The sequence below is a fragment of the Nomascus leucogenys genome, chromosome 19 (genome assembly GCF_006542625.1).
Source record: "Nomascus leucogenys isolate Asia chromosome 19, Asia_NLE_v1, whole genome shotgun sequence".
Taxonomy (NCBI): Eukaryota; Metazoa; Chordata; class Mammalia; order Primates; family Hylobatidae; genus Nomascus; species Nomascus leucogenys.
In genome coordinates, this window is record NC_044399.1 from 10,069,148 (window position 1) to 10,094,391 (window position 25,244).

The following is a 25,244-nucleotide window of genomic DNA, read 5'->3' on the forward strand; positions in this document are numbered from 1 at the left end:
GGTGTTTGGGCGGGTCCTGTGTATGGGGTGTTGCGGCAGGTCCTGTGTATTGGGGTGTTTGGGCGGGTCCTGTGTATTGGGGTGTTTCAGAGGCTCCTTTGTATTGGGGTGTTTGGGCGGGTCCTGTGTATTGGGGTGTTTTGGCAGGTCCTGTGTATTGGGCTGTTTGGGCGGGTCTGGTGTACTGGGGTGTTGCGGCAGGTCCTGTGTATTGGGGTGTTTGGGCGGGTCCTGTGTATTGGGGTGTTTCAGAGGCTCCTTTGTATTGGGGTGTTTGGGCGGGTCCTGTGTATTGGGGTGTTTCGGCAGTCCCTGTGTACTGGGGTGTTTGAGCGGGTCCTGTGTATTGGGGTGTTTCAGCGTGTCCTGTGTACTGGGGTGTTTGGGCAGGTCCTGTGTATTGGGGTGTTTCAGTGGGTCCTGTGTATTGGAGTGTTTCAGGAGGTCTTGTGTATTGGGGTGTTTGGACGGGTCCTGTGTATTGGGGTGTTTCAGGAGGTCTTGTGTACTGGGTTGTTTTGGCGGGTCCTGTGTATTGGCGTGTTTGGGCGGGTCCTGTGTATTGAGGTGTTTGGGTGGGTCCTGTGTATTGGGGTGTTTCGGGGGTCCTGTGTACTGGGGTGTTTGGGCGGGTCCTGTGTATGGGTGTTGCAGGTCCTGTGTATTGGGGTGTTTGGGCGGTCCTGTGTATTGGGGTGTTTCAGAGGCTCCTTTGTATTGGGGTGTTTGGGCGGGTCCTGTGTATTGGGGTGTTTTGGCGGGTCCTGTGTATTGGGGTGTTTTAGCAGGTCCTGTGTATTGGGCTGTTTGGGCGGGTCTGGTGTACTGGGGTGTTGCGGCAGGTCCTGTGTATTGGGGTGTTTGGGCGGGTCCTGTGTATTGGGGTGTTTCAGAGGCTCCTTTGTATTGGGGTGTTTGGGCGGGTCCTGTGTATTGGGGTGTTTTGGCAGTCCCTGTGTACTGGGGTGTTTGAGCGGGTCCTGTGTATTGGGGTGTTTCAGCGTGTCCTGTGTACTGGGGTGTTTGGGCAGGTCCTGTGTATTGGGGTGTTTCAGTGGGTCCTGTGTATTGGAGTGTTTCAGGAGGTCTTGTGTATTGGGGTGTTTGGACGGGTCCTGTGTATTGGGGTGTTACAGGAGGTCTTGTGTACTGGGTTGTTTCGGCGGGTCCTGTGTATTGGCGTGTTTGGGCGGGTCCTGTGTATTGAGGTGTTTGGGCGGGTCCTGTGTACTGGGGTGTTTGGGCAGGTCCTGTGTTTGGGGTGTTTTGTGGGATCCAGTGTATTGGGGTGTTCCGGCGGGTCCCGTGCATTGGGGTGTTTGGGCGGGTCCCGTGTATTGGGGTGTTTTAGCAGGTCCTGTGTATTGGGCTGTTTGGGCGGGTCTGGTGTACTGGGGTGTTGCGGCAGGTCCTGTGTATTGGGGTGTTTGGGCGGGTCCTGTGTATTGGGGTGTTTCAGAGGCTCCTTTGTATTGGGTGTTTGGGCGGGTCCTGTGTATTGGGGTGTTTTGGCAGTCCTGTGTACTGGGGTGTTTGGGCAGGTCCTGTGTATTGGGGTGTTTTGTGGGATCCAGTGTATTGGGGTGTTCCGGCGGGTCCCGTGCATTGGGGTTTGGGCGGGTCCCGTGTATTGGGGTGTTTTGGCGGGTCCTGTGTACTGGGGTGTTTGGGCAGGTCCTGTGTATTGGGGTGTTTTGGTGGGTCCTGTGTATTGGGGTGTTTGGGCGGGCCCTGTGTATTGGGGTGTTTTGGCGGGTCCTGTGTACTGGGGTGTTTGGGCGGGTCCTGTGTATTGGGGTGTTTGGGCGGTCCTGTGTATTGGGGTGTTTTGGCGGGTCCTGTGTACTGGGCTGTTTGGGCAGGTCCTGTGTATTGGGATGTTTGGGCGGGTCTGGTGTACTGGGGTGTTTCAGGGGGTCCTGTGTATTGGGGTGTTTGGGCGGGTCCCGTGCATTGGGGTGTTTGGGCGGATCCTGTGTATTGAGGTGTTTGGGCGGGTCCTGTGTATTGGGGTGTTTTGGCGGGTCCTGTGTATTGGGGTGTTTGGGCAGGTCCTGTGTATTGGGATGTTTGGGCGGGTCTGGTGTACTGGGGTGTTTCAGGGGGGTCCTGTGTATTGGGGTGTTTGGGCGGGTCCTGTGTATTGGGGTGTTTCAGCGGGTCCTGTGTATTGGGGTGTTTTGGTGGATCCGTTGTATTGGGTGTTTTTTAGTCTCCCCAGGTGAGTTGAATTTGCAGCCAGGGTGAGAATGCTGACATTCCCACAGGGAGGAGAAAGGGGGCTAAGTGAGGTTTTCCCCGGAATCCCCATGAGCAAGAGGATTTCAGAACAAACAGTCCTGGTGGTGGATGCAGGGATGCGTCCACTGAAACCCGGCCTCGCCTGGGACATTGTCAGCTCGGAAACCGCTGAGTGAAACGAAGCTTACATGTGTGCGGTCAAGGCTGTTGACAAAGACAAAAGAACAAAATATTTACACAGGAAACAACCACCAAAAAAAAAAGACAGCAAACATCGTGTCATGGAACTGCTGAGTGCGTTTTGGCTCAAACATCCCCTGGGGAGATTTACCGATTTCCGGAACGCCTCTCCTTTGGGTATCCTGTGGCCGCCTTTCAGGAGGAATCTGGATGTACGTTTCCTCTGGTCTGTGTGTGTCCTTCACACACACTCAATGAATGTCAAGCCCAGTGGCGGGGAGGGGTCACGGTGTCCCTATTGTCTGCCCAGACCAGCCTGGCCAATATGGTGAAACCCCGCCTGTACTAAAAATGCAAAATTAGCCAAGTGTGGTGGTGTACGCCTGTAATCCCAGCTACTCGGGAGGCTGAGGCAGGAGAATCGCTTGAACCCGAGAGGCAGAGGTTGTAGTGAGCCAAGATCGCGCCACTGCCCTCCAGCCTGGGGGAGAGACTGAGACTCTGTCTCAAAATTAAAAGAAAAAAAAAAAAAAAAAAAAAAAAGAAGGATCTCGCTTCTAGAATGAAACCCCAGAGTACAAAACAACCAACACCAGTGGCTTAGGGCTACTGAGATTAAGACTGGTGTGGACATCAGAGCAGCTCAGAGATGGAAGGGCTTTGCTCCCTACCATGGTGCACTAGAGGCTGGTGGCACCTGGCAGACAGATGCAGGGGGAAGTCACACATAAAACCTGGGTTATGGGACTGGGTACCAGGAACATTCTCCCTGGACCTTAAACCTCAGTGGAAGGATGTGGGCTTTCTGGTGAGTGCTTTGAGAAACCACCATCTGAGCACACAGAGGGCGCTGTGATATTCCAAGTTTCCAGAGCCACACAGAGCCACCACCTACCCGGTGCTGCGTTTCACAGACAGAAGCCTGATCACCCTTTCTGTTTCCCATGACTGTCGTCTTCTGCACGCATCCTTCCCGTGTGGGACCTGGCCTGCTCCCAGACAGGTGTTTGCCCCACTGAGCGATGCTGCAGAGCCAGGCCTTGAGCCTGCCCGCCAGCCCCGTCGTCAGCTGTTGGGGTGGCATTTTATATTTGGCATCGATATCCCCTGGGACTTGGATAGAGAGTCACCTCCTGTCTGACTATTCTTTGGCTATTAAAAACAGAGCTGGGGACCAGGCGCAGTGGCTCATGCCTGTAATACCAACACTTTGGGAGGCCAAGGCGGGTGGATTGCCTGAGGTCAGGAGTTCGAGATCAGCCTGGCCAACATGGGGAAACCCTGTCTCTGCTAAAAATACAAAAAATTAGCCAGGCGTGGTGGCGGGTGCCTATAATCCCAGCTACTAGGGAGGCTGAGGCAGGAGAATCGCTTGAACCTGGGAGGCGGAGGTTGCAGTGAGCCGAGATCACAACATTGCACTCCAGCCTGGGCAACAAAAGCGAAACTCCGTCTCAAAAACAAACAAACAAACAAGAGCTGAGCCAGGCTGAGCGGCTCACGCCTGTAAGCAGCATGTTTGGAGCATGCAGGAGAGCTGGAGCATGGGGGAATGTGGTTTTTCAGAATGGAGGGTGGCATCATTTCTTCATTCCTCAGGATGGAGTTGGGGCTGCTGTCCCGGTGTGCCCAGGATTATCCTGGTTTTGGCAAGGGCCTAGCATTCAACCTGGTGGCTTCAGCGCCCACCACACCTCCTAGAACCCAGTAAGCTCTTGACACATGTCTATGGGTTGCATGGAAGAATGAGTCACCCTACCTCAAGAATTGTTGATGACTTGGTTTCCTAAGAGTAAGATTTACAAATATTTATCACTCAGATTGGTACTGGTCCCCCACTTGGCAGGTTAAGTCAGAAGGTTACTTCTGCACGCAAAATACAGGGGAGACTGGGCGCAGTGGCTCACAATTGTAGTCCCAACTTTTTGGGAGGCTAAGGTGGGAGGATTGCTTGAGCCCAGGAGTTTTAGATCAGCCTGAACAACATGGCAAGACTCCCATTTCTCCAAAAAAAAAATTTTTTTTTGATTACTCAGGTGTGGTAGCATGTGCTATAGTCCCAGCTACTTGGGAGGCTGAGGCAGAAGGATCACTGAGCCCAGGAGGCAGAGGCTACAGTGAGCCATGATCATACCACTTCACTCTAGCCTAGGTGACAGAGTGAGACCCTGTTAAAAAAAAAAAATACAGAGGCGCTCTTGCCCATATTTGTCTCTTCTTAGGATCATGAAACGTTTGCCCAGTTAGGTGGATTCATTATGGATATATAGATTATATTATCAGATCTTAATCAAAGTAACTGTTAAAATGGAGAAGTAGCTTCAAAAAACACAGCAAAAAAGAAAAAAAGTCCTAAAATTGAAAATAATCCTAACATGCAAGCCCCAGTGAACAACAGGTGTGTTTACGAAAATCCTGATCTTTGTCTCCAGCTCCTGACACAGAACTCCTCAAACATTTGGACTCTCTTGAGTGACTGAAGTGTCTTCTTTATGCTAATGAATGATGGGTCTTGGGGAAATGGGGCACTGAGACAGTTTCCGGGTGGGGCTGGACACCAGCAAGACCAAGCCTTGGTTGGAACTTTCAGCACCCCATCCCCCACCTCCAGGAAGGAGAGAGGGGCTGGAGAGTGAGTTGTCACTAATGGCCAGTGACTTCCTCTGTCTTGCCTGCATAGTGAAGCCTCCGCTGAAAACCCCTAAGTGATGGGGTTCTGGGAGATTCCAAGTTAGTGAACGCATCCGCACGCCAGCAGGGCAGCACGCCCCAGCTCCACCGGGACACAGGCTGCCATGACTTGGCCCCTTCCGGCACTCTCCATGTGCCCCTTCACTGGATGGCTTGTTTGTATCCTCTATAAACTGGAACAGCACGGGGAACACTTCCCTTAGTTCAGAGAGGCGTTCTGGCGAATTAGCGAACCTGAGGGTTGGAGGTGGGGACTCCTGAATTCGGAGTCAGCTGGGCAGAAGTGTGGGTCGGCTGAGGACCCCATTTGTGGCTGGGATCTGAATGAGGCTGTCTTGTGGAACTGAGCCCTTCAGCTGTGGGGTCTGATGCTAACTCCAAGTAGATAGTGTCAGAATCTAATTAACTTGTTGAACACCAAATTGGGGTTAGAGAATTGGAGAACCACACAACAGGTAACCGAGCTGACAAATATCAAGCAAAAGCAATAGAGACCTAATCCAATGTGATGAGAAGTCAGCACCCCTCCCTTTTCTAAACTACCAAGACTACCAAAGCTATTGGAAATGTGGATTTAGATATCTATCGTCACTGCTAACAAGAAGCCTTCCTCTAAGTCTACGCTATGCATTGGCATTGGATCGTAGCTCAAGATTGCATAAAACTATCAATTAGCAACACATTTACAAAACTCAGCCTTCAGAACCCAAGACAAACCTCAACACTGTTTGTGATGTTTACAGTTCTACTCTGTATGGACTCTTGAGATTTAATGAAAAATGTTTAGAAGCTTCTTTTGAGGTGTTTTTGTTTTGTTTTTGTTTTCGTTTTTTGATGGAGTCTCACTCTGTCGCCCAGGCTGGAGTGTAGTGGCCCAATCTCCGCTCACTGCAAGCTCTGCCTCCAGGGCTCACACCATTCTCCTGCCGCAGCCTCCCAAGTAGCTAGGACTACAGGCACCCGCCACCACACCCAGCTAATTTTTTGTATTTTTTTTTTTTTTTTTTTTAGTAGAGACGGGGTTTCGCCGTGTTAGCTAGGATGGTCTTGATCTCCTGACCTTGTGATCCGCCCACCTTGGCCTCCCAAGGTGCTGGGATTACAGGCGTGAGCCACTGTGCCCGGCCTTTAGGTGTTTTTTAAAAAATGTTTATTTATTTTTTTAAGATAGGGTCTTGCTCTGTCACCCAGGCTGGAGTGCAGTGGCATGATCACAGCTCATTGCAGCCTCGACCTCCAGGGCTCAAGCAATCCTCCCGCCTCAGCCTCCCGAGTAGCTGGGACTGCAGGTCCTCCCCCTACCATGCCCAGCTAGCTAATTTTTAATTTTTTGTAGAATGAAGTCTTGCTATGTTGCCCAGGCTGGTCCTGAACTCCTGGGCTCAAGCAATGATCCTACCTTGGCCTCCCAGCGTGCTGGGATTACAGGTATGAGCCACCGTGGCCAGCCCTCTGAGGTGGTTTTTTTGTTTTTGTTTCTGTTTTAATAGAAAAAGTCCAAGAGGCAATACCGGTGGGTAAATGCTTAAATGGATTACAGACTGGAAAGCAAGATGGCAGCAAACCAAGATACATTTTTTTGGTCAGCAAATAGTGTTGGAAAACACGAGTGAACATGTGAAGACAACCATTAGAACAAATTATTCAGTGGGAAGTTTGCCACACAATTGGATGAAACTACAGATATTGTTACTGTATCTGGGAAAGGTTATGTTTCACAGATGAAGTGCACAAAGAACTCCTTTTGCATGAGCCACCAAAGGAAGGACCTGCCAGAGAAGGCATTTTCTCAACTGTAAATGACTTCTGTAATGAAAACAATGTGTTATCGAAAAACTCTGGGGCCAGGCGTGGTGGCTCATGCCTGTAATCCCAGCACTTTGGGAGGCTGAGGCGGGTGGATCATGAGGTCAGGAGATCGAGACCATCTTGGCTAATACAGTGAAACCCCGTCTCTACTAAAAATACAAAAAATTAGCCGGGTGCAGTGGCGGGTGCCTGTAGTCCAGCTACTCAGGAGGCTGAGGCAGGAGAATGGCATGAACCCGGGAAGTGGAGCTTGCAGTGAGCTGAGATAGTGCCACTGCAGTCCAGCCTGGGCGAAAGAGTGAAACTCTGTCTCAAAAAAAAAAAAAAAAAGAAAAGAAAAACTCTGTAAGCCAGAGGGGCTGTGTTTTACTTGGAATTTAAAAGGAAAAAGGAAGGCAGGCTGGGGTTACAAAGAGAGAGAAACAGGGAATTCGTTGCCTTCATCACTGAGGCAGGTAGGGGAGGAGGCCAGAGAGCAGAGTGATCAGAAGTGGTCAATTTCATAAAGCAAGACCTTTCAACAGATCAGCACCTTTTCAATACCTTGCACTGAGATGAGGAGCAAAGGAAATCTTTTGTTCCGCAGAGATTCACTGGTGATCTTGTGACAGAATATTTAAAAGACCCATCGAGCCTTAAACAAACAAGCAAAAAGCAAGTGCTCCAATTTTAGTGACCCTTTCTTTCATACGGGTGGCTACCAGGGGTAGCTCCCTAGCTGACTCTGAGAACACAGGCACACACTCACACAGTCTGCCGAAGACAGTGACATTCTGATAATCCTAAGACAGTCATTGCTTTATGTTGTGCAATTGGGCAGTTTGAACAATGTTTGGAAATGTTATTATTGCTTGATATTTTGAGGGAAGGAGCAATGAACGATGTGTCAGCTAAACAACTTTCACATCTTCAGGCTGAAAAAACTTGTGGACAACAGCAATGACAAACTTGAAAACATAATTTTTTTTTTTTTTTGAGACAGAGTCACACTCTGTCACCCAAGCTGGAGTGCAATGGTGTGTGATCTTGGCTCACCACAACCTCTGCCTCCTGGGTTCAAGCGATTCTCCTGCCTCAGCCTCCCAAGTAGCTGGGATTACAGGAGTGTACCACCACACCTGGCTAATTTTTGTATTTTTTTTTAGTAGAGACGGGGTTTCACCATGTTGGCCAGGCTGGTCTCGAACTCTGCCCACCTTGGCCTCCAAAAGCGCTGGGATTACAGGTGTGAGCCACCATGCCTGGCCAAAAAACATAATTCTTTAACTTGTTTAAAAATCATCCCAATGAGGAGAATTGGTAGATTTTGATCACATTTATTAAAAATATTAAAAACTTCCAGTTAGTTTGCAAAAACAATAGATTGACAATAAGGATGGTAACAGTTGTTAGTCAGATTTTTAAAACAAGCAAACAAAAATGTTTGCATTTCAGTGGATTTAAAAGAGAAACATGGTTTCATGTGGGTGGACAAAGCCCTTCTTCCTCCCAGCTCTCTGTATCTTTGGCTGTGTATTTTTGGCTATGACGTCCATCAAAACCAAGTATTGAAATAACTTAGAACAAGATCTTCAGATCATTAAACCAATTATTAAACCAAGATTTTGTAAGAGAACAAAGCATAGCCCATCACCTTACTTTCACCAACAAAATGTTATTGTTGAGATTATTGAGCGCAAAATGTTATTTTTGAGCCGTTAATGGAAACCAAAATCACAATCATTTAAAAATATCGTTGATCTAACTTTATAGTAAGTCTTTCTGTTTCCATTTTTTGTGTAAGTTTTATAAGTACATGATACATCAGTACAATAATATATGTGTGGCTGGGTGCGGTGGCTCATGCCTGTGATCCCAGCACTTTGGGAAGCTAAGGCGGGTGGATCACGAGGTCAGGAGTTCGAGAGCAGCCTGACCGGCATGGTGAAACCCTGTCTCTACCAAAAATACAAAAAATTAGCTGGGCATGGTGACAGGCGCCTGTAATCCCAGATACTTGGGAGGCTGAGGCAGGAGAACTGCTTGGGCTCAGGAGGCAGAGCTTGCAGTGAGTGAGATCACGCCACTGCACTTCAGCCTGGGTGACAGAGTGAGACTCTGTCTCAAAAATAAATAAATAAAAATTAAAATAATAAAAATATATGTGTATAGTTTGCAAAGAAGCATACATATTGAAGTTAGCTCCAAGACTTTTTACTGATGGTAACAATAATCTCTATCTTTTCTGCTCCTTTGCAAAGCAACCTTGCCACGATTTCCTTAGGAAATAGTGCCAGCTTTCCCCCTCCCCTTTGAAGCTGGGCTTGTTTTGAGCAATAAAATGCGGTGGAACTAATGCTATGTAGGCTCCAAATTTTAGCCTTAAGATAGAAACAGTTTCTACCTTGGTCACTTGGGAAGCCCATTCTTGTGGTCCATCCACCAAGTTAGGAATATTGGGAGAAAAGGAGAGAAGTCTTACTGTCCCAGCCATTCCTGCAAACACCAGACACATAGGTGGAACTGTCTTGGTTGTTCCAGCCCCAGCCATCCTGTGATAGCAGCTTCACAAGAGACCCACGCCAATACCACGTGGAACCGAAGACCCGCCCAGTGGAGCCTTGCTCAAATTCCTGACCCGCAGAATGTGAGCAAATAAAGTGGTGGCTGTTTTAAATCTCTGAGCTTTGAGGTAGTTGGTTACGTAGCAAGAGGAAACTGAAGCAGACCACTAGCCCACGAGGTGAAGTCCAAACTCCTCAGTGTGCAGCACGCAACCCACAAAAGACGTCTGTACCTTCCAAACTACAAAAACTTTGATCTATTTTTTAAAATTGTGGTAAAATATACATAACATGGCTGGGTACGGTGGTTCACGCCTGTAATCCCCGCATTTGGGAGCCCAAGGTGGGTGAATCACCTGAGGTCAGGAGTTTGAAACTAGCCTGGCCATCATGGCGAAACCCTGTCTCTACTAAAAATACAAAAATTAGCCGGGCGTGGGTGGTGTGTGCCTGTACTCCCAGCTACTCGGGAGGCTGAGGCAGGAGAATCGCTTGAACCTGGGAGGCAGAGGTTGCAGTGAGCCAAGATCGTGTCACTCCACTCCAGCCTGGACGACAGAGCAAGACTCTGTCTCAAAAAAAAAAAAAAAAAGTATACACAACACAACACACAACACACACACACACACACAACATGTTATCATAAGCATTTTGAAGTGTATAGGTCAATGACATTGAGTACTCTGACATTGTTATGCAACCATCACCACCATCCATCTCCAGAACTTTTTCGTTTTGCAAAGCTGCAACTCCATGGCCAAGCACAGTGGGTCACACCTGTAATCCCAGCACTTTGGGAGGCCAAGGCAGGCAAATTACCTGAGGTCAGGAGTTTGAGACCAGCCTGGCCAACATGGTGAAACCCTGTCTCTACTAAAAATACAAAAAATTAGCCAGGCGTGCTGGCACACACCTGTAATCCCAGCTACTCCAGAGGCTGAAGCAGGAGAATCACTTGAACCCGGGAGGCAGAGGTTGCAGTGAGCCAAGGTCTCACCATTGTACTCCAGCCTGGGCAACAAGAATGAAACTCCATCTCAGAAAAAAAAGAAGAAGAAGAAGAAGAAAAAAGCTGCAACTTCATACCCATTAAACAACAACTCCCAATTCCCCCTACTTTCCAGTCCATTCTACTTTCTGTCTGTAACTATGGCTGCTCTAGAAGCTCACAGGAGTGGAATCACAGCATTTTTGTCCTTTTGTGACTGGCATATTTCACTTAGTATCATGTCCTCAAGGTTCATTCATGGCGTAGAATGTGTCAGAGTTTTTCTTTTTGTTTTTTCCTGAGACAGAGTCTTGCCCTGTTGCCCAGGCTTGAGTGCAGTGGTGCGGTCTTGGCACACTGCAACCTCCCTTTCCCGGGTTCAAGCGATTCTTCTGTCTCAGCCTCCTGAGTAGCTAGGATTACAGGTGCCTGCCACACTCGGCTAATTTTCTTTTTCTTTCCTTCTTTTTTTTTTTTTGTGCGTGTGTTTTTAGTAGAGGCGGAGTTTCACCATGTTGGCTAGGCTGGCCTTGAACTCCTGACCTCAGGTGATCTGCCCACCTTGGCCTCCCAGAGTGCTGGGATTATAGGCGTTAGCCACCAAGCCTGGCCCAGAATTTTTCTTTTTAAAGGCTCACACCTGTAATCCCACCACTGTGGGAGGCCAAGGTGGGTGGATCACTTTATGTCAGGAGTTGGAGACCACCTTGGCCAACATGGTGAAACCCCGTCTCTACTAAAAATACAAAAATTAACCGGGCATGGTGGTGGGAGCCTGTAATCCCAGCTACTTGGGAGGCTAAGGCACGAGAATTGCTTGAACCCGGGAGGCAGAGGTTGCAGTGAGCTGAGATCCTGCCATTGCCCTCCAGCCTGGGCGACAGAGTAAGACTGTTTCTAAATAAATAAATGTTGAATAATTATCTATTGGTATCCTCCAAACTTACTAGACGCCACCACAGCCTTTGCTGTTGCAGCCGGTTTGATCTATTGCCCCCCAAATATGCCTTACACGTACCTATCTCTGGTGCTTCGCTTATTCCATTTTCCCCTTTTAGAATCTCTTCCTTTCTTCTTGGAACAAAGTTCCAAACAAAGTCCTTCTAACAAATTCCCGAGTTCTTGGCATGAACTCGAGCCCTATTCATGCCATTTTGTGCAGCTCAACCCCAACTTCCTTCAGGAAATATTCTTGAATGATGCCTTTACCCCATACCCCAGGCGCAGGGTTTCTCTCTCCTGAGGCCCACAGATCTTACCATCTGCACTGAGCAAAGCCTCCCTGCAACTGCTTCCCAGCCATGCGGCAAGCTCTTTGAAGGAAGCCGTGGCGGTATATTTCTCTTGTACCTCTGCTGAGCTCAGCATCAGAATGTGCACACAGCAGGTCCCTGATAAGTAAGTGCAAAAATGCATGAATAATATAATTTGTCCTAAGTACCCTCCCTCCCAGTACATTCGATTTAACTCAGTAGACACATCCTGCGCCTGCCAGCTCATTCAGCCGCTCAGGGCTGTGTCAGCCTGGAGTAGGCAGGCTCAGATTTGAAGACTGATAGTCACGAACTCAAATTCCAGCTGGGTCACTCAGGGGCTGGGAGACCTTGGTCAGCCTTAATCTATTCATTCATGAGGAGGAAGATCCTAGGGGCTTTCTAGGGTTGGATGAGCAGCTATTAGATCCCAGCAGTAAAGCGTCTCATCCAGTATTTAGCACTTCAAGGTATGTAGCATACCTGGGGTTAGTGTGGTGGTTAATTTTATGAGTCAACTTGACTAGGTTAAGGGATGCTCAGATAAGCGGTAAAACATTATTCCTGGGTGTGTCGGTGCGGGGGGGGGGGGGGGGGGGTGGGGGGCGTAGTTTTTGAAAGCAATTGGCATTTCCATCAGGGGACCCAGTAAAGAAGATCCACTCTCTTCCCTGCGGGTGTGCCTCATCCAACCCATCGAGGAAGACTTCATAGAACAAAGCGGCAGAGGAAAGGCCCATTGTCGCTCTTTTCTCCTGAGCTGGAACATGCATTTCTCCTGCCCTCCAACGTCAGAGCTCCCGGTTGTAGGGCCTTTGGACTCAGCCTGGAACTTCCATCATCGGCTTTCCTGAATCCCCAGTGTGCAGACAGCAGATCTTAGGACATTGTGGCCTATGTAATCACACGCCAATCCCTCATAATAAATTTCTTTCTACGGCTCTCTATGCATCCTGTTGGTTCCGTTTTTCTGGAGAACCCTAATACAGTCAGGCACCGAGACACTGTCCCACGGCGGAAGGCACGCTTCCCCTACCCGCCCTACCCTGGAGTTCTTGCCAGGAACTAACCCAAAGCTGTGTGGTCAGTAACCTTTTCATACGGAGCTCAGCACAGCAGCTACAGGAGTAAGCTGCGTGTGGAAAGAAAAGAAAGACAATCGTGTATATCCTTTCATTATTAGACGGCCCCGTGGCCTTGTCCCTGCCCTATAATTGACCTTCGTGACTACCTGGCTTCACCCCCAACTGCGAAAACACACCTCCACCCTGCCACTGCCACCCGGGACCTTATTTTACAGGAAACAAAACCGAGGGCAGGGTTTGGCTCCTGGTCACATGACAACAAAGGGTTCGTGCTGGGACCTGGGACCACCTCAGGCTCAGAGGAAAGGGATGTCCCAGACCCGTTCCAGTCAAAATCTGCGGCTGCCTGTTTTGATTCTGACATTTCCCCCCAAAGCCAAGTCCTTGGAGCAAGTGGAACTTCCAAGCTTTTTATTGGTGGCCCCTGGTCTGATGACCCGCTCAGGAATCTATTTAAAATGTTTTAAATGACAGGAGTAGGTAAACAGGCTTTGAAAAAATATAAGCAATACAGATGGGTACTATCAAGAAAAAATAGTGCCTGCCCCTCCCCGCAGCAATGCCTGGAGCGGCAGACCCAGGCCAGGGAGAAATGGCTGCCACTCGTTGAAAAAGAGCCGTCACTTTTTCACTTCTAGATTCTATCCAAGGAAAGCCCACCTTGTGGCTCCCGAAGCCACTGTTCTATTTCATTCCTATCGCCGTGAACTCCCCTGACGAGGGGTGGTTCCTTGCTGCTGTGGCTTTCCTTGCTCCAGGCGCCCTCAGTGCTTGCAGCCTGGCCGCGTGTGTGCCTCTGCTGGGATGACCCCATCCTGTGGCCCCGGGCCCCATCGGAAGGCCAGCTTTCCCCACCTTGAGTGGCTCAGCATCTGCCGGCCGACCCCAGCCCTTCCTTCCTGGAAGCCCTTCCTCTCTCGGACTCTGACCTGCCACATGGCTTGCTCAGATGCTCAGTCGGTGAGCAGCAGATGCCTTAAGCAGCCACTGCTGGGGAGGATGTCCCATCTGGAAAGATCAGATCTAAGAGGTGATGTCATCCAGACCCGCGATCAGCAGAAACTGGGGCAAAAGCAAGCTCCGCAGCCTTCCAAAGGGGCCTGTCTGGAACCTAAGAGGGAGTTTGATGATGAGAAAACGGGGCATGTTGGAGACGGCAGGGAGGCATGGTGTAGGTTTTGTCACTCCCTGGGTAACAGAATTGGAAAAGACTGGATCAAATCAGATCAAAATGCTTACTCTGTGCTAGATGCCAAAAAGAATACAAACGAATGTAAAATATGGGCTCCCCCTCCAAGGAAACATAACAGTCTCCCTTCCCGGACACTGCTGTGATTTGACTATACTAGGTAGGAGATTTAGCAGAAAAATCCAAAGCCCTGTCCTCTCATGTCCCAGAGGTTCATTGTCGCCTCCAGCACTGGCACCGATATCATAGGGATCAGGCTCCTCCCGGTTTCAGCGTGTCCTCCCTGGGGTGCAGGACCTGTCCTTGCGGCTGCTGGAACTTGGGTCATTATGTTGAAATTCCAGCCGTGGGGACCGAAAGGGATGCTCCATCCTTGAGGACATGAACTCCCAGAAGTGGCACACCCACTTCTGCTCACATCTCCTTGTCCAGAACTGAGTGAGTTCAGGGAGGCTGTGAAGGCGGCGCTTTCCCCAGGGGCACGTGCTCACTTTCGGGGTACCAGCTGGAAGAAGGGGAGAAGAGGCACGCAGGCATCACAAGCGTTTTGAAGCAGCAAATAGTGCACTGTGGTGGGGATAAAGGAGACACGTCTGGAGGCAGCTGGCATCTGTGAGACACTGGACCGTACCCAGGTTCTAAGACGTCACATCTGATGAAGGCTACTCGGCCTGTGTGCTCCACTCACAAAGGCGCTCAGGACCTCAGTGCTGGAGGCCCTCCAGGGCCGTGTGTCCCTGCACCTTTTGACTGAACACACCCCTCCGGAGGTGCTGTCACCCTCCCAGGCAATTTGGTACTCCTCTATGTACATGGTTCATTTTGGCTTGAACTTCAACCTGCTCGATTCTTCTACCCAGGAATAATTAAATGCAGCAACCCAGCCCTGAACTGAGAGCCTGCTCTGTGCCAGGTGGGGAGAATGTGGGGGTCAGCTGAGAAGGGGATCCCGTCCTAGGACCCTTCTAAATCAAGTCACAGAGCGATGGTGACAAACGGCAAACAAATAGGTCTTTACAGCCCACAAAGTGTGCAGAGAGTGGTGCTGGGCCTGGAGTGACAGTGTGTGCAGTGGTGAGGGGCAGGCACCCTGAGAGATAGGGACAGTGAGGCTGTAAGGCAGGACTAGGGGGGCAGCTAAGGGACTGGGGCTTGATCTCCAGGGGCACTGGGCCAGACACCTGCAGCAACAGAACCCCTTTCCCAGCCCCCAGAGGGTGGCTGGATGGTGGGGCCCTGTCCCTGCCTGGCCTCCCCGGGCACCACTGTCCACTGTCTGCCTCCACCCCTGAGGCTCTCTGGACCCTGGGGCAGACCTTGGAACAGGTTTCTGTGGACCGTGGGGACCCCCAGCACCCCCTGAAAATGCTGTCTTTTGTTCCATCAGACCCAGTAGCTCTCCAGGCTCTCCTGACCCCAGTGTCCCTGTGGAGAGGAGTCCCAGGCACTGGGGAGCTGGGGCTTGCATCCAGGCCAGTGGCAGGGGGGCCACGCTCCCAGGGCCCGGCCACACCCTCTGGGGCAGGTGGCCTGCCACACGCTGCTGGCTTTTTCCATATTTACTCCTGAACTTTCCTTCAAACAATCAAGAGGAAGTACCCTCAGCCCAGCTGCCAGGATACACGTGTCCTCAGCCTTTTCCAGGGAGGGAGCTGCTGCCTGGGGGTGGGGGGTGGGGGTAGTGCTGGGACGGGAAGGAAACCCAGCCTGCTCCATCCAGGAAGCAATAAGCCGGCATCACTGGTTCCATGGCCACTCGTTCCTCAGATCGGGAAAGAGGGACATCCAGCACCAGGTGGCAGTGGGTGCTGGGGGCTGCCCCTGCTCCATCCACCAGCACTCAGGCTCCCCATGTTACAATAGGTGGCTGGTCAGACATGAGCAAGGCAGGAGAGGCACCCCCACCCCACCAGGTGTGTTCGCGACCATCAAGGGATGGTCAGGCGGTTGGTGACCATCTCTCTAAAATAATAATGGGGCCGGGCGCAGTGGCTCATGCCCCTAGTCCCAGCACTTTGGGAGGCTGAGGCGGGTGATCACTTGAGCCCAGGAGTTCGAGACCAGCCTGGCCAACATGGTGAAACCTCGTCTCTACTAAAAATTTAAAAATTAGCTGGGTGTGGTGGTGCATGCCTGTAATCCCAGCTACTCAGGAGGCTGAGGCAGGAGAATTGCTTTAACCCGGGAGGTGGAGGTGGCAGTGAGCCGAAATCGCACCACTGCACTCCAGCCTGGGCAACAGAGACTCCATCTCAAAAAAATAAAATTAAATTAAAAATAACAATAATAATAATAATTGGTTGCAGCCAGCTCCAGGGAAAGGCAGTCTCCTAATAGAAAACACCTGAATCTGGCCATCAGCAGCTGCCCCATGAGATCTCAGGAGCTGGGCAAGTGGGCTCACACATGTGCACTGAGAGGTGAGACGGCAGAGTATAAGTGGTATATGACATTCTAGGGACATTCGACTGGCATGGGAAGAACGCCTCAAGGGAGCATGCGTACAGCTCCAGTGAACACACTGCACGTGCTCCCCTCCCAAGTGCTGGCGGCCACCGTACATGCGACAGCCCATCCCGAGGGAGGAATCGGGGAGAATGGATGCAAGGCCCCGGCATGCCAACATACAAAACCCCAAGTCAAAGGTCAAGCCCCGCACTTGTCTTTCGAGTCGCCCGCTGGGCCCGCTTCCAAGTGTACTTTCCTTTCTTTTCATTCCTGCTGTAAAGCTTTTTAATAAACTTTCATTCCTGTTCTAAAACTTGCCCCAGTCTCTCCTGCCTCATGCCCCTAAAATTCGTTCTTCTGAGGAGGTTGCTGCAGCCCTGTATGGATTCGCCGCTGCTAATATCTTTCGCTGCCGTGTGACTCAGATGACTTCCACCGCTAACATGGAGAGGTCTGTGCCTAAGCAGGGCCAAGTCTGTGATGGGGGCTTCCCATGGGTGGGCTTCGGGCTCTCTCTCTGTTGCTCTCTCTCTCTCTCTCTCTCTCTCACTCTCTCGCCAGGACCTTGTTTTCCAGTCTCAATCAGCCAGGCGAGATGCTCCCTTCCACTACCCCTGAGGACACACAATGTTGCCAGAACCTAGAGGGCATCACTGTTGAAACCCCCCTGGGCTCGGGGGCTGTAGGCAGAGCAGAAGCCCCTCCTTTAGGCCCCCAAGCTCCACTTCAACAAACCACGTGGCTCTAACCAGGGCTTCCAGGTATGTGAGTTTGCCAGGGCTGCTGTCACGTAGCACCACACACCGGGGGCTTAAACAGCAGGCATGTCCTGTCTCACAGTTCTGGAGGCCAGAGACCAAGGTGTGGGCAGGGCTGGTTCCTTCTGAGGCTGTGAGGCCTCTGCCTTGGCCTTCTAGTAACTTGGGCTGAGCAGGGGCACAGAGCCAGCCTTGGCTCTTAAAGCCACAGTGCCCTTATGGTGCCCCGCAGGCTGGGGCAGGCACCACATCCAGTCCTGGAGCTGGGGGCCTTCAAATTCAACTTGCATCTGCCACCAACATGCAGCTCATCACCTCCCCTTCCCAGCCAAGCAGTGACAACGAAGGCCAAAATCCGTGGGGGCTGATGCCAGGTGGAAAACGCCCTCTAGATGAGGAATTGGGATGTATGTACAATTCAAGGAATCTGATGAATAATTTGGGAGTCACTGAAGTGGGTAAGTCCACTGTATCCTTTATCTGCGTCACGTGCTGTGGAAGAACGCCAAGTGGGTTTCTTTCTCCTTTTTGATACCCACACTCATTGCCTCCTTCAATAATAAAACTGCATCCATTACAGGCTGAATTCCTGCTCCTGGAGAAGACGGGCACGGATGGGTGCAAGGGGCATTCAGGAAGGGGCTGACCCAGGCGGGCTGGAGACAGACAGCAGGGGCACTCAAGGCGATGCCAACAGGGTTCCCAGGGGCGCTGAGGATGGGAGCCTGGCAGGTGAGCACCAAAGCCCAGCAAGGTCCACCCTTCCTCCCCTGGCCTGGAGGCTGTGGACCACCACCACACAGGCCCATGGACTCAGGGTTCTCAGGCTTGCAACAGGACATGGAGAAAAGACTGAGAAGCCCAGCCCACAATGGGGATTTCTGGAATGTTCCCTTGGGAATGGAAGGAACAGGGACCTCTGCAAAGGCTGGTTTGATTTTGTTGCCAAGCCTTTTATATAAGCCTTTCTCAGTCCCCCCACAGTCCCCCTACACTTGAATTTCTGCTTCTGGATATGTGTGTACAGATGGATAAAAATCAAACATAGAATGTGATGTCACTCTCCAGAACATGTAAAGAACTACAATTCAACGACAGCAACAAAAAAAAGCCCAGGCTGGGTGCTGTGGCTCACACCTGTAATCCCAGCACTTTGGGAGGCTGAGGTGGGTGGGTCACCTGAGGTCAAGGGTACGAGACCAGCCTGGCCAACATGGCAAAACACCATCTCTACTAAACATACAAAAAGTTAGCCGGGTGTGGTGGCACGCTCCTGTAATCCCAGCTACTCAGGAGGCTGAGGCACGAGAATCGCTTGAACCCGGGAGGTGGAGGTCGCAGTGAGCCGAGATCGCACCACTGCACTCCAGCCTAGGCAACAAGAAAGAAATTGTGTCTCGAAAGAAAGAAAAAAAGGTTAAACACAGAATTACCATATGACCCAGCAGTTTCATGCCCGGGTATATATCCAAAAGAACTGAAAGCAGAGACTCCAACAGAGAGTGCACACCCATGTTCACAGCAGTATTATTCACAGTTGCCAGAAGGTGGAAGCGACCCAACTTGTCCCTCCACAGAGGGACGCATCAGAGCAGTGCGGCACAGTCACACAGTGGATGCTAGTCAGCCATGGACAGGCATGAAACTCAAATACCTGTTACCACACTGGTGAACCTCAAAAACACGATGCTAAGTGAAATAAGCCAGACACAAAGGGACAAACATTGCATGATTCCACTGATAGGAGGCACCCGGAAGAGGCAAATTCATAGAGAAAGTCAGGAGGAGGAAATAGGGAGTGTTTTGTGGGTGCAAAGTTGCAGCAGGGGATAATGAACAAGTTCTGGGGATGGATGTTGGTGATGGTTGCACAACAATGAATGGATTCCTGCCACTGAGCTGCATGTTTGAAAATGGTTAAAATAAGGCCGGGTGCGGTGCCTCATGCCTGTAATCCCAGCACTTTGGGAGGCCGAGGCGGGTGAATCACCTGAGGTTGGGAGTTCGAGACCAGCCTGACCAACATGAAGAAACCCCATCTCTACTAAAAAATACAAAATTAGCCGGGCGTGGTGGCGCATGCCTGTAATCGCAGCTACTCAGGAGGCTGAGGCAGGAGAATTGCTTGAACCCAGGAGGCGGAGGTTATGGTGAGCTGAGATGGCGCCATTGCACTCCAGCAAAACTCCGTCTCAAAAAAAAAAAAAAAAAAGAAAGAAAATGGTTAAAATAGCAGAGGAATTCTCCCCATGCAAGGGACAGGCCATTTCTCCTTGTCTGATGAAAAGTTCTACAGATGCCCCAGGTAACAGTGTGACGCTTGTTGAGCAGTGGGCCAGGCCCGGCCTGAGACAGGGTCCCCGTGTTGTGATGGAGGGGAGGCTGGTGTCCAGGCCGCCAGGGGCACCCAGTGCTCCTTCGGGTGCTGGCTTCATGCGTGGAAGTCGCGCAAGAGTCACGGAGGTAAATTCAAGTTGAGTCATTTGCAGGATGTGCAGAGCGGGGTGGGCCCTCCAAACTTGGCAACCTTGGAGGAAATGATTTTATATTTTTTGACTCTCATGTAACCTAGACACTCAGCTGGGACTCTATTTCCTATTTCAAGACTTTTCCAAACGGTTGTGTTTCCAAAGGCCTTCCTAAACACACGGCTAGGGGAAGGAACAGGGCCTGCTGCTCCAATTCCCTCGGCTCCCAACGCCCCTCAAGTGTTTGCACAGGAAAATGGTAGCGTAGGACACCAGGCGGGCAGGAAGCCGCGGGAATCTCAGAAGCTGCTTTCTGGATTTGACCTCAGGCAATTAAAAAATAGCAAAATAGATGGTGAGTGGAGAGGGTTTACGAGCTGCAGACCGGCAAGGCGCTCGCAGGCACCGAAAGACACAGCGGAGGGTCTGCCTGTGCGCACGCAGGCCTGGCAACCAGCATTGGCTCACTGTGCGTTCCCGCACTCTCGGGGAACTTAGCCTCCCGCGGGGCAGGCAGAGGCTGGGAACTAGAGCGAGAAGGTCCGCGGGTCCATCCCATGGTCTCACTCCCTTTCCTCTTGTCCCCTTCCCCTTGGGGCATTTCCAAGGCTGCAGATGCCCCCCATGGTGCCTGACGTCATGCTTTGCCCATCCCAGGCCTCCGTGGGTGATGAGAGGCCTGAGTTGAGGCACCAGCCCCAACTGTGTGCAATCACGCCATTGAGCAGGGAGAGATGGGGCTGGGGGGAATTTCACTTGCTTTTGTTACATTTCTGTAATGTTTATGTCTAAAAATAATCAGCATACGTTTCTCTTCCAATTAGGAAAACCGCAGCAAATCAAGCCGGGAGCTGGGGCCTGGGCAGTTCATTATCCGGCTGGGTTCCCCGCTCAGGCAGTTCACGCGCGCAGGCCGCCCTCTGGAAGAACTGCAGCTGGAATGAGCAATTCTCCTGAGAAAGCGAAGACACAGGCTCACAAGGGAGAATTCTGGGCAGAAACGGAGACGGAGATTGGAGTGAAGCGTCCACAAGCCAAGGAGTGCCAAAGATTGCCAGCAACCCCCAGACGCTGGAGGAGGCAGGGAAGGAACCTCCCCAAGAGCCTTTGGAGGGAGCAGGGCCCTGCTGACACCTCGATGTCAGACGCCTGGCCTCCAGGACGGTAAGAGAATGGGTTCTGTTGTTGTGAGCCACCCAGCTCTCAGCACTTGGTTATGTGGGTCACAGGACCCCCGCAGAGCCATATCTACTCATTCATTTCAGAAACGTTGTGCCAGTACGTACCAGGCACTTTCAAAGACACCGGGGATACGGAAATAAAGAATAAACGGGATCCTTGCTCTTAGTGGAGTTTCCATTCTAGTAGAGGAAGATGAACAAAAATAAATAAATGATAATTTCCGTCTGGACGCGATGGCTCACATCTGTAATCTCAGCACTTTGGGAGGCTATGGTGGGCAGATCACCTGAGGTCGGGAGTGCGGGACCAGCCTGGCCAACATGGTGAAACCCTGCCTCTACAAAAAATACAAACATTAGCCAGGTGTACTGGCACACGCCTGTAGTCCCAGCTACTCAGTAGGCTGAGGCAGGAGGATCGCTTGAACCCGGGAGGCGGAGGCTGCAGTGAGCCGAGATTATGCCACTGCACTCCAGCGTGGGTGAGAGTGAGACTCAGTTGCAAAAAAATAATAAATAAATGATAAGCTATGACAGCAGGGAGAGCTGTGAGAGCCACACAACAGAGGTGTCAGAGAGGGTGTGGGTTCCCTTAGGCTGCCCTTGCCAGGCACTACAAGGTGGGTGGCTGAAAAGGAAGCAGCAGCACCAAGCCGTGACTGGGTTCGGCCCATGGGCCATTGTTTGTTGCCCTGCTCTGTATAACAGGTGCCTCTCCTGGGGGCACAGAATGAACCATGCTGATCTCCCTGTTTTGTAGGGGGAAACTGAGGCAGGAGGTTGCCTGACTGGTCCCTGAGCAACCACGGGTGTGGACACAGGCACCTCTCTCCAGAGTTCTTTCTGGTTGGAGGTGGCTTGTCTTGGTCCATGGACTTACAGGGCCTGACTTCTGATGGGAAGGAAATTTGTAGCCACTCTGCTGGGGGACGGGGGCTCTGGGCAGAGCACCCGGGTCTTCTCACCTGTCCCAGAGCCCTGGCCCACAGCCTCCTCCCAGCCTCCCTGGCTCTGTCCTCGGCTGCGCCCAGGCTGCATTTCCAGGAAATGCCTCTCGTTTCCCCACACAGGAAAGGAAGCAGGAGGCCCGGAGCCGGGATCAGCCTCCAGCTCAGCTCCCAGGAAAATGGGTGCACCTCGCCTCACCCCCACCCTTGGGCCCCCCCTGGCTGAGGCTCAGACCACCACATGCGCGGCTCTCCTTGGTACCATGCCGACCGGAGGCCAGAATTTGGGCTGTTTTGAGCGAATACAGGTGAGTTTCTTCCCCTCTCTCATGCCCTTCTCCATTCATTCACTTATTCACTAAGCCTGTATTTAGTAAGCACCTGCTGTGCACAGCGCTGTGCTGAGCGGCAGGTGCCTTGGTGGCGAGGCCCTGCCATGGAGTGCTCACCTCGTGGCCGCCAAGCCCTCCAGGGCACAAGTGTCTTCACAAGACTTAGGCTTTGAAGGAAAATGAGTCCAGTTTAGCGGGACTGTGGGAAAGAGGGGTGCTCCACTCCACGTCCAAGCTGGACAGGAAGACCCCACCCTCCCCAGGAAAACCAGGCAATGGGAGGCTCACCTGACTCCACCTTCACAGTGTAAGGAAACTGAGGCAGGGGCTGAGCGGCAGCCTCTGAGACCCTCTAGCCCCTGGTCCTGCCTTGGCTGCGACTGAGCCTGTGACACAGCAGGGACACCAAAGCCCAATCATGAGCAGGAACATCAGGACATGTGACCCCCTCAAAGCCCCTCTTAGCAGAGGCGGGGCTTTCAGACCTGAGCAAGATTCTGCTCATGTGGCCCCACATAGAGAAGGGGTCCTGCTTCCTGCACTCCAGGAGGTGTGTGAGGTGCCTGTGGTGGGTCCAGCTCTGAGAAGAAGCAACGGCGGCGTCACAGGGTCTTTCCTGTCCAATCAGGACCACGGAGCTAGAGCAGCACCCGAGGAGCTACGTGTCCCCATCCAGGGCCACAGTCCCCATTGCCCCATTCATTCAGTTGCTGCTGCCTGCCAGACACTCACATGGAGCCTCTGAACGTGGCGTGCCCCACGTCCCACTGACAGCGCTGTGTGTGCTCCTGTATGTGGAAACCAGGGCAAGCAGGGTGAGTGACTTGTCCACTGTCATGCAGCTGCTGTGCGGTGGGGCTGGGATTGCACCCAGGGACTGACCCAAGCCCCTGCCCAGCCCCAGGACCCCAGATTCTGGGCTGGCCCCTGTTCTTGAGTTTTAGGACCCCCACCACCTCCCCAGCATTGTCATGCTGTCTGCGTTTCTAGGCTGAATTGTGTTCTCATGGAGGGAGGGAACGTCCTGCCTCTTATGCACCCACACCCCCATCCTGCTGCCCGGGACAGTGCCAGGCTGCTGGGGGCATTTGATGAGATGTGACGTGTAAAGAATCTGATGGTGCCTGGTACAGAGTCATTCCTGGAGGATGCTCAGCCTCACCCCTCCCTGCCCATCCCACCAACATCTCTGGCCCAGTGCAGATCCAGCTTAACCACAGATGTGGGTATAGCAGGAGCATTATTCTGGTGGGTTCTGTCCACAGGACAGTCCTCTATCCGCATGACAAGACGCCATCACAGTGGCCTCTACAACGTACAATAAGTACTGTACGTCCAGGAGGAGTAACCATGCTCTTTGCCATGGCAGAAGGTGGCAGTCGCAGCAGTGCTGGCTGTCATGGCTGCTGGTGAGGCGCTGCATCTCTCAGTTACAATGGGAACCAGCAAAATGAAATTTACTTATTGTTGCAAGATAATAGCCAAGCCTTTTAAACATATGGTTTTCAAACAAACTCATCGCCATGGTAACCCTCTTAAAACAAGATGCAACCTGGCTTAAAGAACCTGAGAGCTAATTCTAGTAGTGCTTTGTATTTAGTTACGCCTTTCTTCTGAATTTAATGGACTTCACTCACTAGGCTCCACTAACATCTTCTGAAGTCTTAGGGGACAGATACTATTAAACCCATTTTACAGATGTAGACACCAAGGCATGGACAGGTTAAGTGACTTGGCCACTAACTGAAATCTTCGCCATGAGCAAGTCCGGACCAGACCCAGGTCTTGTTTCCTTCTGTTGTCTTCACTAATCAGTCCATCCTGGATTTTGAAAGCCCATCATCATGAAAGGCTTAGAGTTTCCCACAGCTTGGCCTGGGGAGCCCAGATGCTGCTGCCATTCGCGTGCAGAGAAGGCTGCTGGGCCAGGAGGCTGCAGAGGCGAGCAAAGGGCAAGGAGGAAGTTGTGGCTGAGGTTCCTAGGATGAAAAGATCCCCACGGAGAGCTCCATGGGCTGGGACAGCAATGCAAGGACCCAAGTGCCCCACAACTCACTCTGGTACAGCTGACACCAAGCCACACCCGCCGGATTACAGGGGAATCTTTTACTCCTTGCCAGCCCCAGGGGCCAATGGAGTCTTCTTGAGCATCCGGGCAAAGCCCTGCCTCGGGCCTTTGCACCAGCCAGTGGTTCTTGGGTGGGGCCCCAGGCCAGCTGCAGCAGCAGCATCTGTGATGTTGGAAATGCAGGTTTTCTACCCCCACCTCAGACCCACTGAATTAGAAACCCTGCCTTACATGCCCTCCAGGGGCTTCTGATGCACCCTGGAGATCTCTGCCTAGAACGTTCCTCCCGGATACCCTGGCCAACTCCCTCCCTTCCTTCCAGGCTTTGCTCACTTCTCACCTTCTCAGAGAGGCCTCTTCTGAGCCAGCCGATTTCTTGCATTCTCAGCCCTGCCCTCCCAGCTCTCCTTCCTGCCCAATGGCTCGTGTGGCCTGCATCGTGTCTACTGGATCTTGTCTGTCTCCCCCGTGAAGCATAAACTCAGGGAAACGGCTCTTTGCTGAGTCACCTGCACAGAGTGCTCGATAAGTAGTGGTTGCGGCAACTGTGACTTCTGGCTCAGCTTCATAGACGGGCGAATGAGGAGTAGCAGCAAGTGTTCGGGTGGGTGGGATGGGGTGGATGAGTTTTGCTTTGAGCATGTGGAACTCACAAAGTGCCAGCGGCCACCCAGATGAAAGGCCCAGAGGCTATCTGGGAGGCAGCGCTGGGACACTGAAGAGAGGTGACACTGTGGAAGGAAGAAGAGTGACAGGCTTAAAGACATCCTGGAGCATGTTAACACCTGCGTGGGTGAGGATGAGGAGTCGGCAGAGACCAAGGAGGCTGAGGACAAGAGGGAAATGGAGGCCGTGTCGAAGCTCCCAGGGAGGCTAGCAAGGCTGGAGATCGGGAGATGAGCTTCTCTCCCACGAGCTTGAGTGGTGAGTGGAGGGGACTGGAGGGGGGTCCCAGCAAGGAAAGGGGTGATGTGCAGGGGAAATGGGGACAGGGAGGGGAGTGCGAGGAGAAATCAGAGTAGTTCTGCAGAACCCTGGAAGGCAGACCTAGCAAGGGCAGGAG

At 51.8% G+C, this 25,244-nt stretch overlaps 1 protein-coding gene and 1 long non-coding RNA gene across 2 annotated transcripts in view; one reads left to right on the plus strand and one right to left on the minus strand.

The window, feature by feature from the left end:
- The first annotated feature begins 19,385 nt into the window (after positions 1 to 19,385).
- Positions 19,386 to 23,360, plus strand: LOC115831469. Its single transcript, XR_004026958.1, has 3 exons — positions 19,386 to 20,817; positions 21,905 to 22,089; positions 22,742 to 23,360. It is a non-coding gene; the product is annotated as an uncharacterized LOC115831469 (long non-coding RNA).
- A 217-nt stretch (positions 23,361 to 23,577) lies between these two features.
- Positions 23,578 to 25,244, minus strand: part of NOL10 (nucleolar protein 10) — a 129,432-nt gene continuing 127,765 nt past the window's right edge. The window contains exons 23-24 of the transcript XR_004026955.1: positions 24,522 to 24,912; positions 23,578 to 24,046 (exon numbers count right to left, since the gene is read on the minus strand). The gene's annotated coding sequence lies outside the window, so the exon portion shown is untranslated. The remainder of the gene's footprint in view (positions 24,047 to 24,521; positions 24,913 to 25,244) is intronic.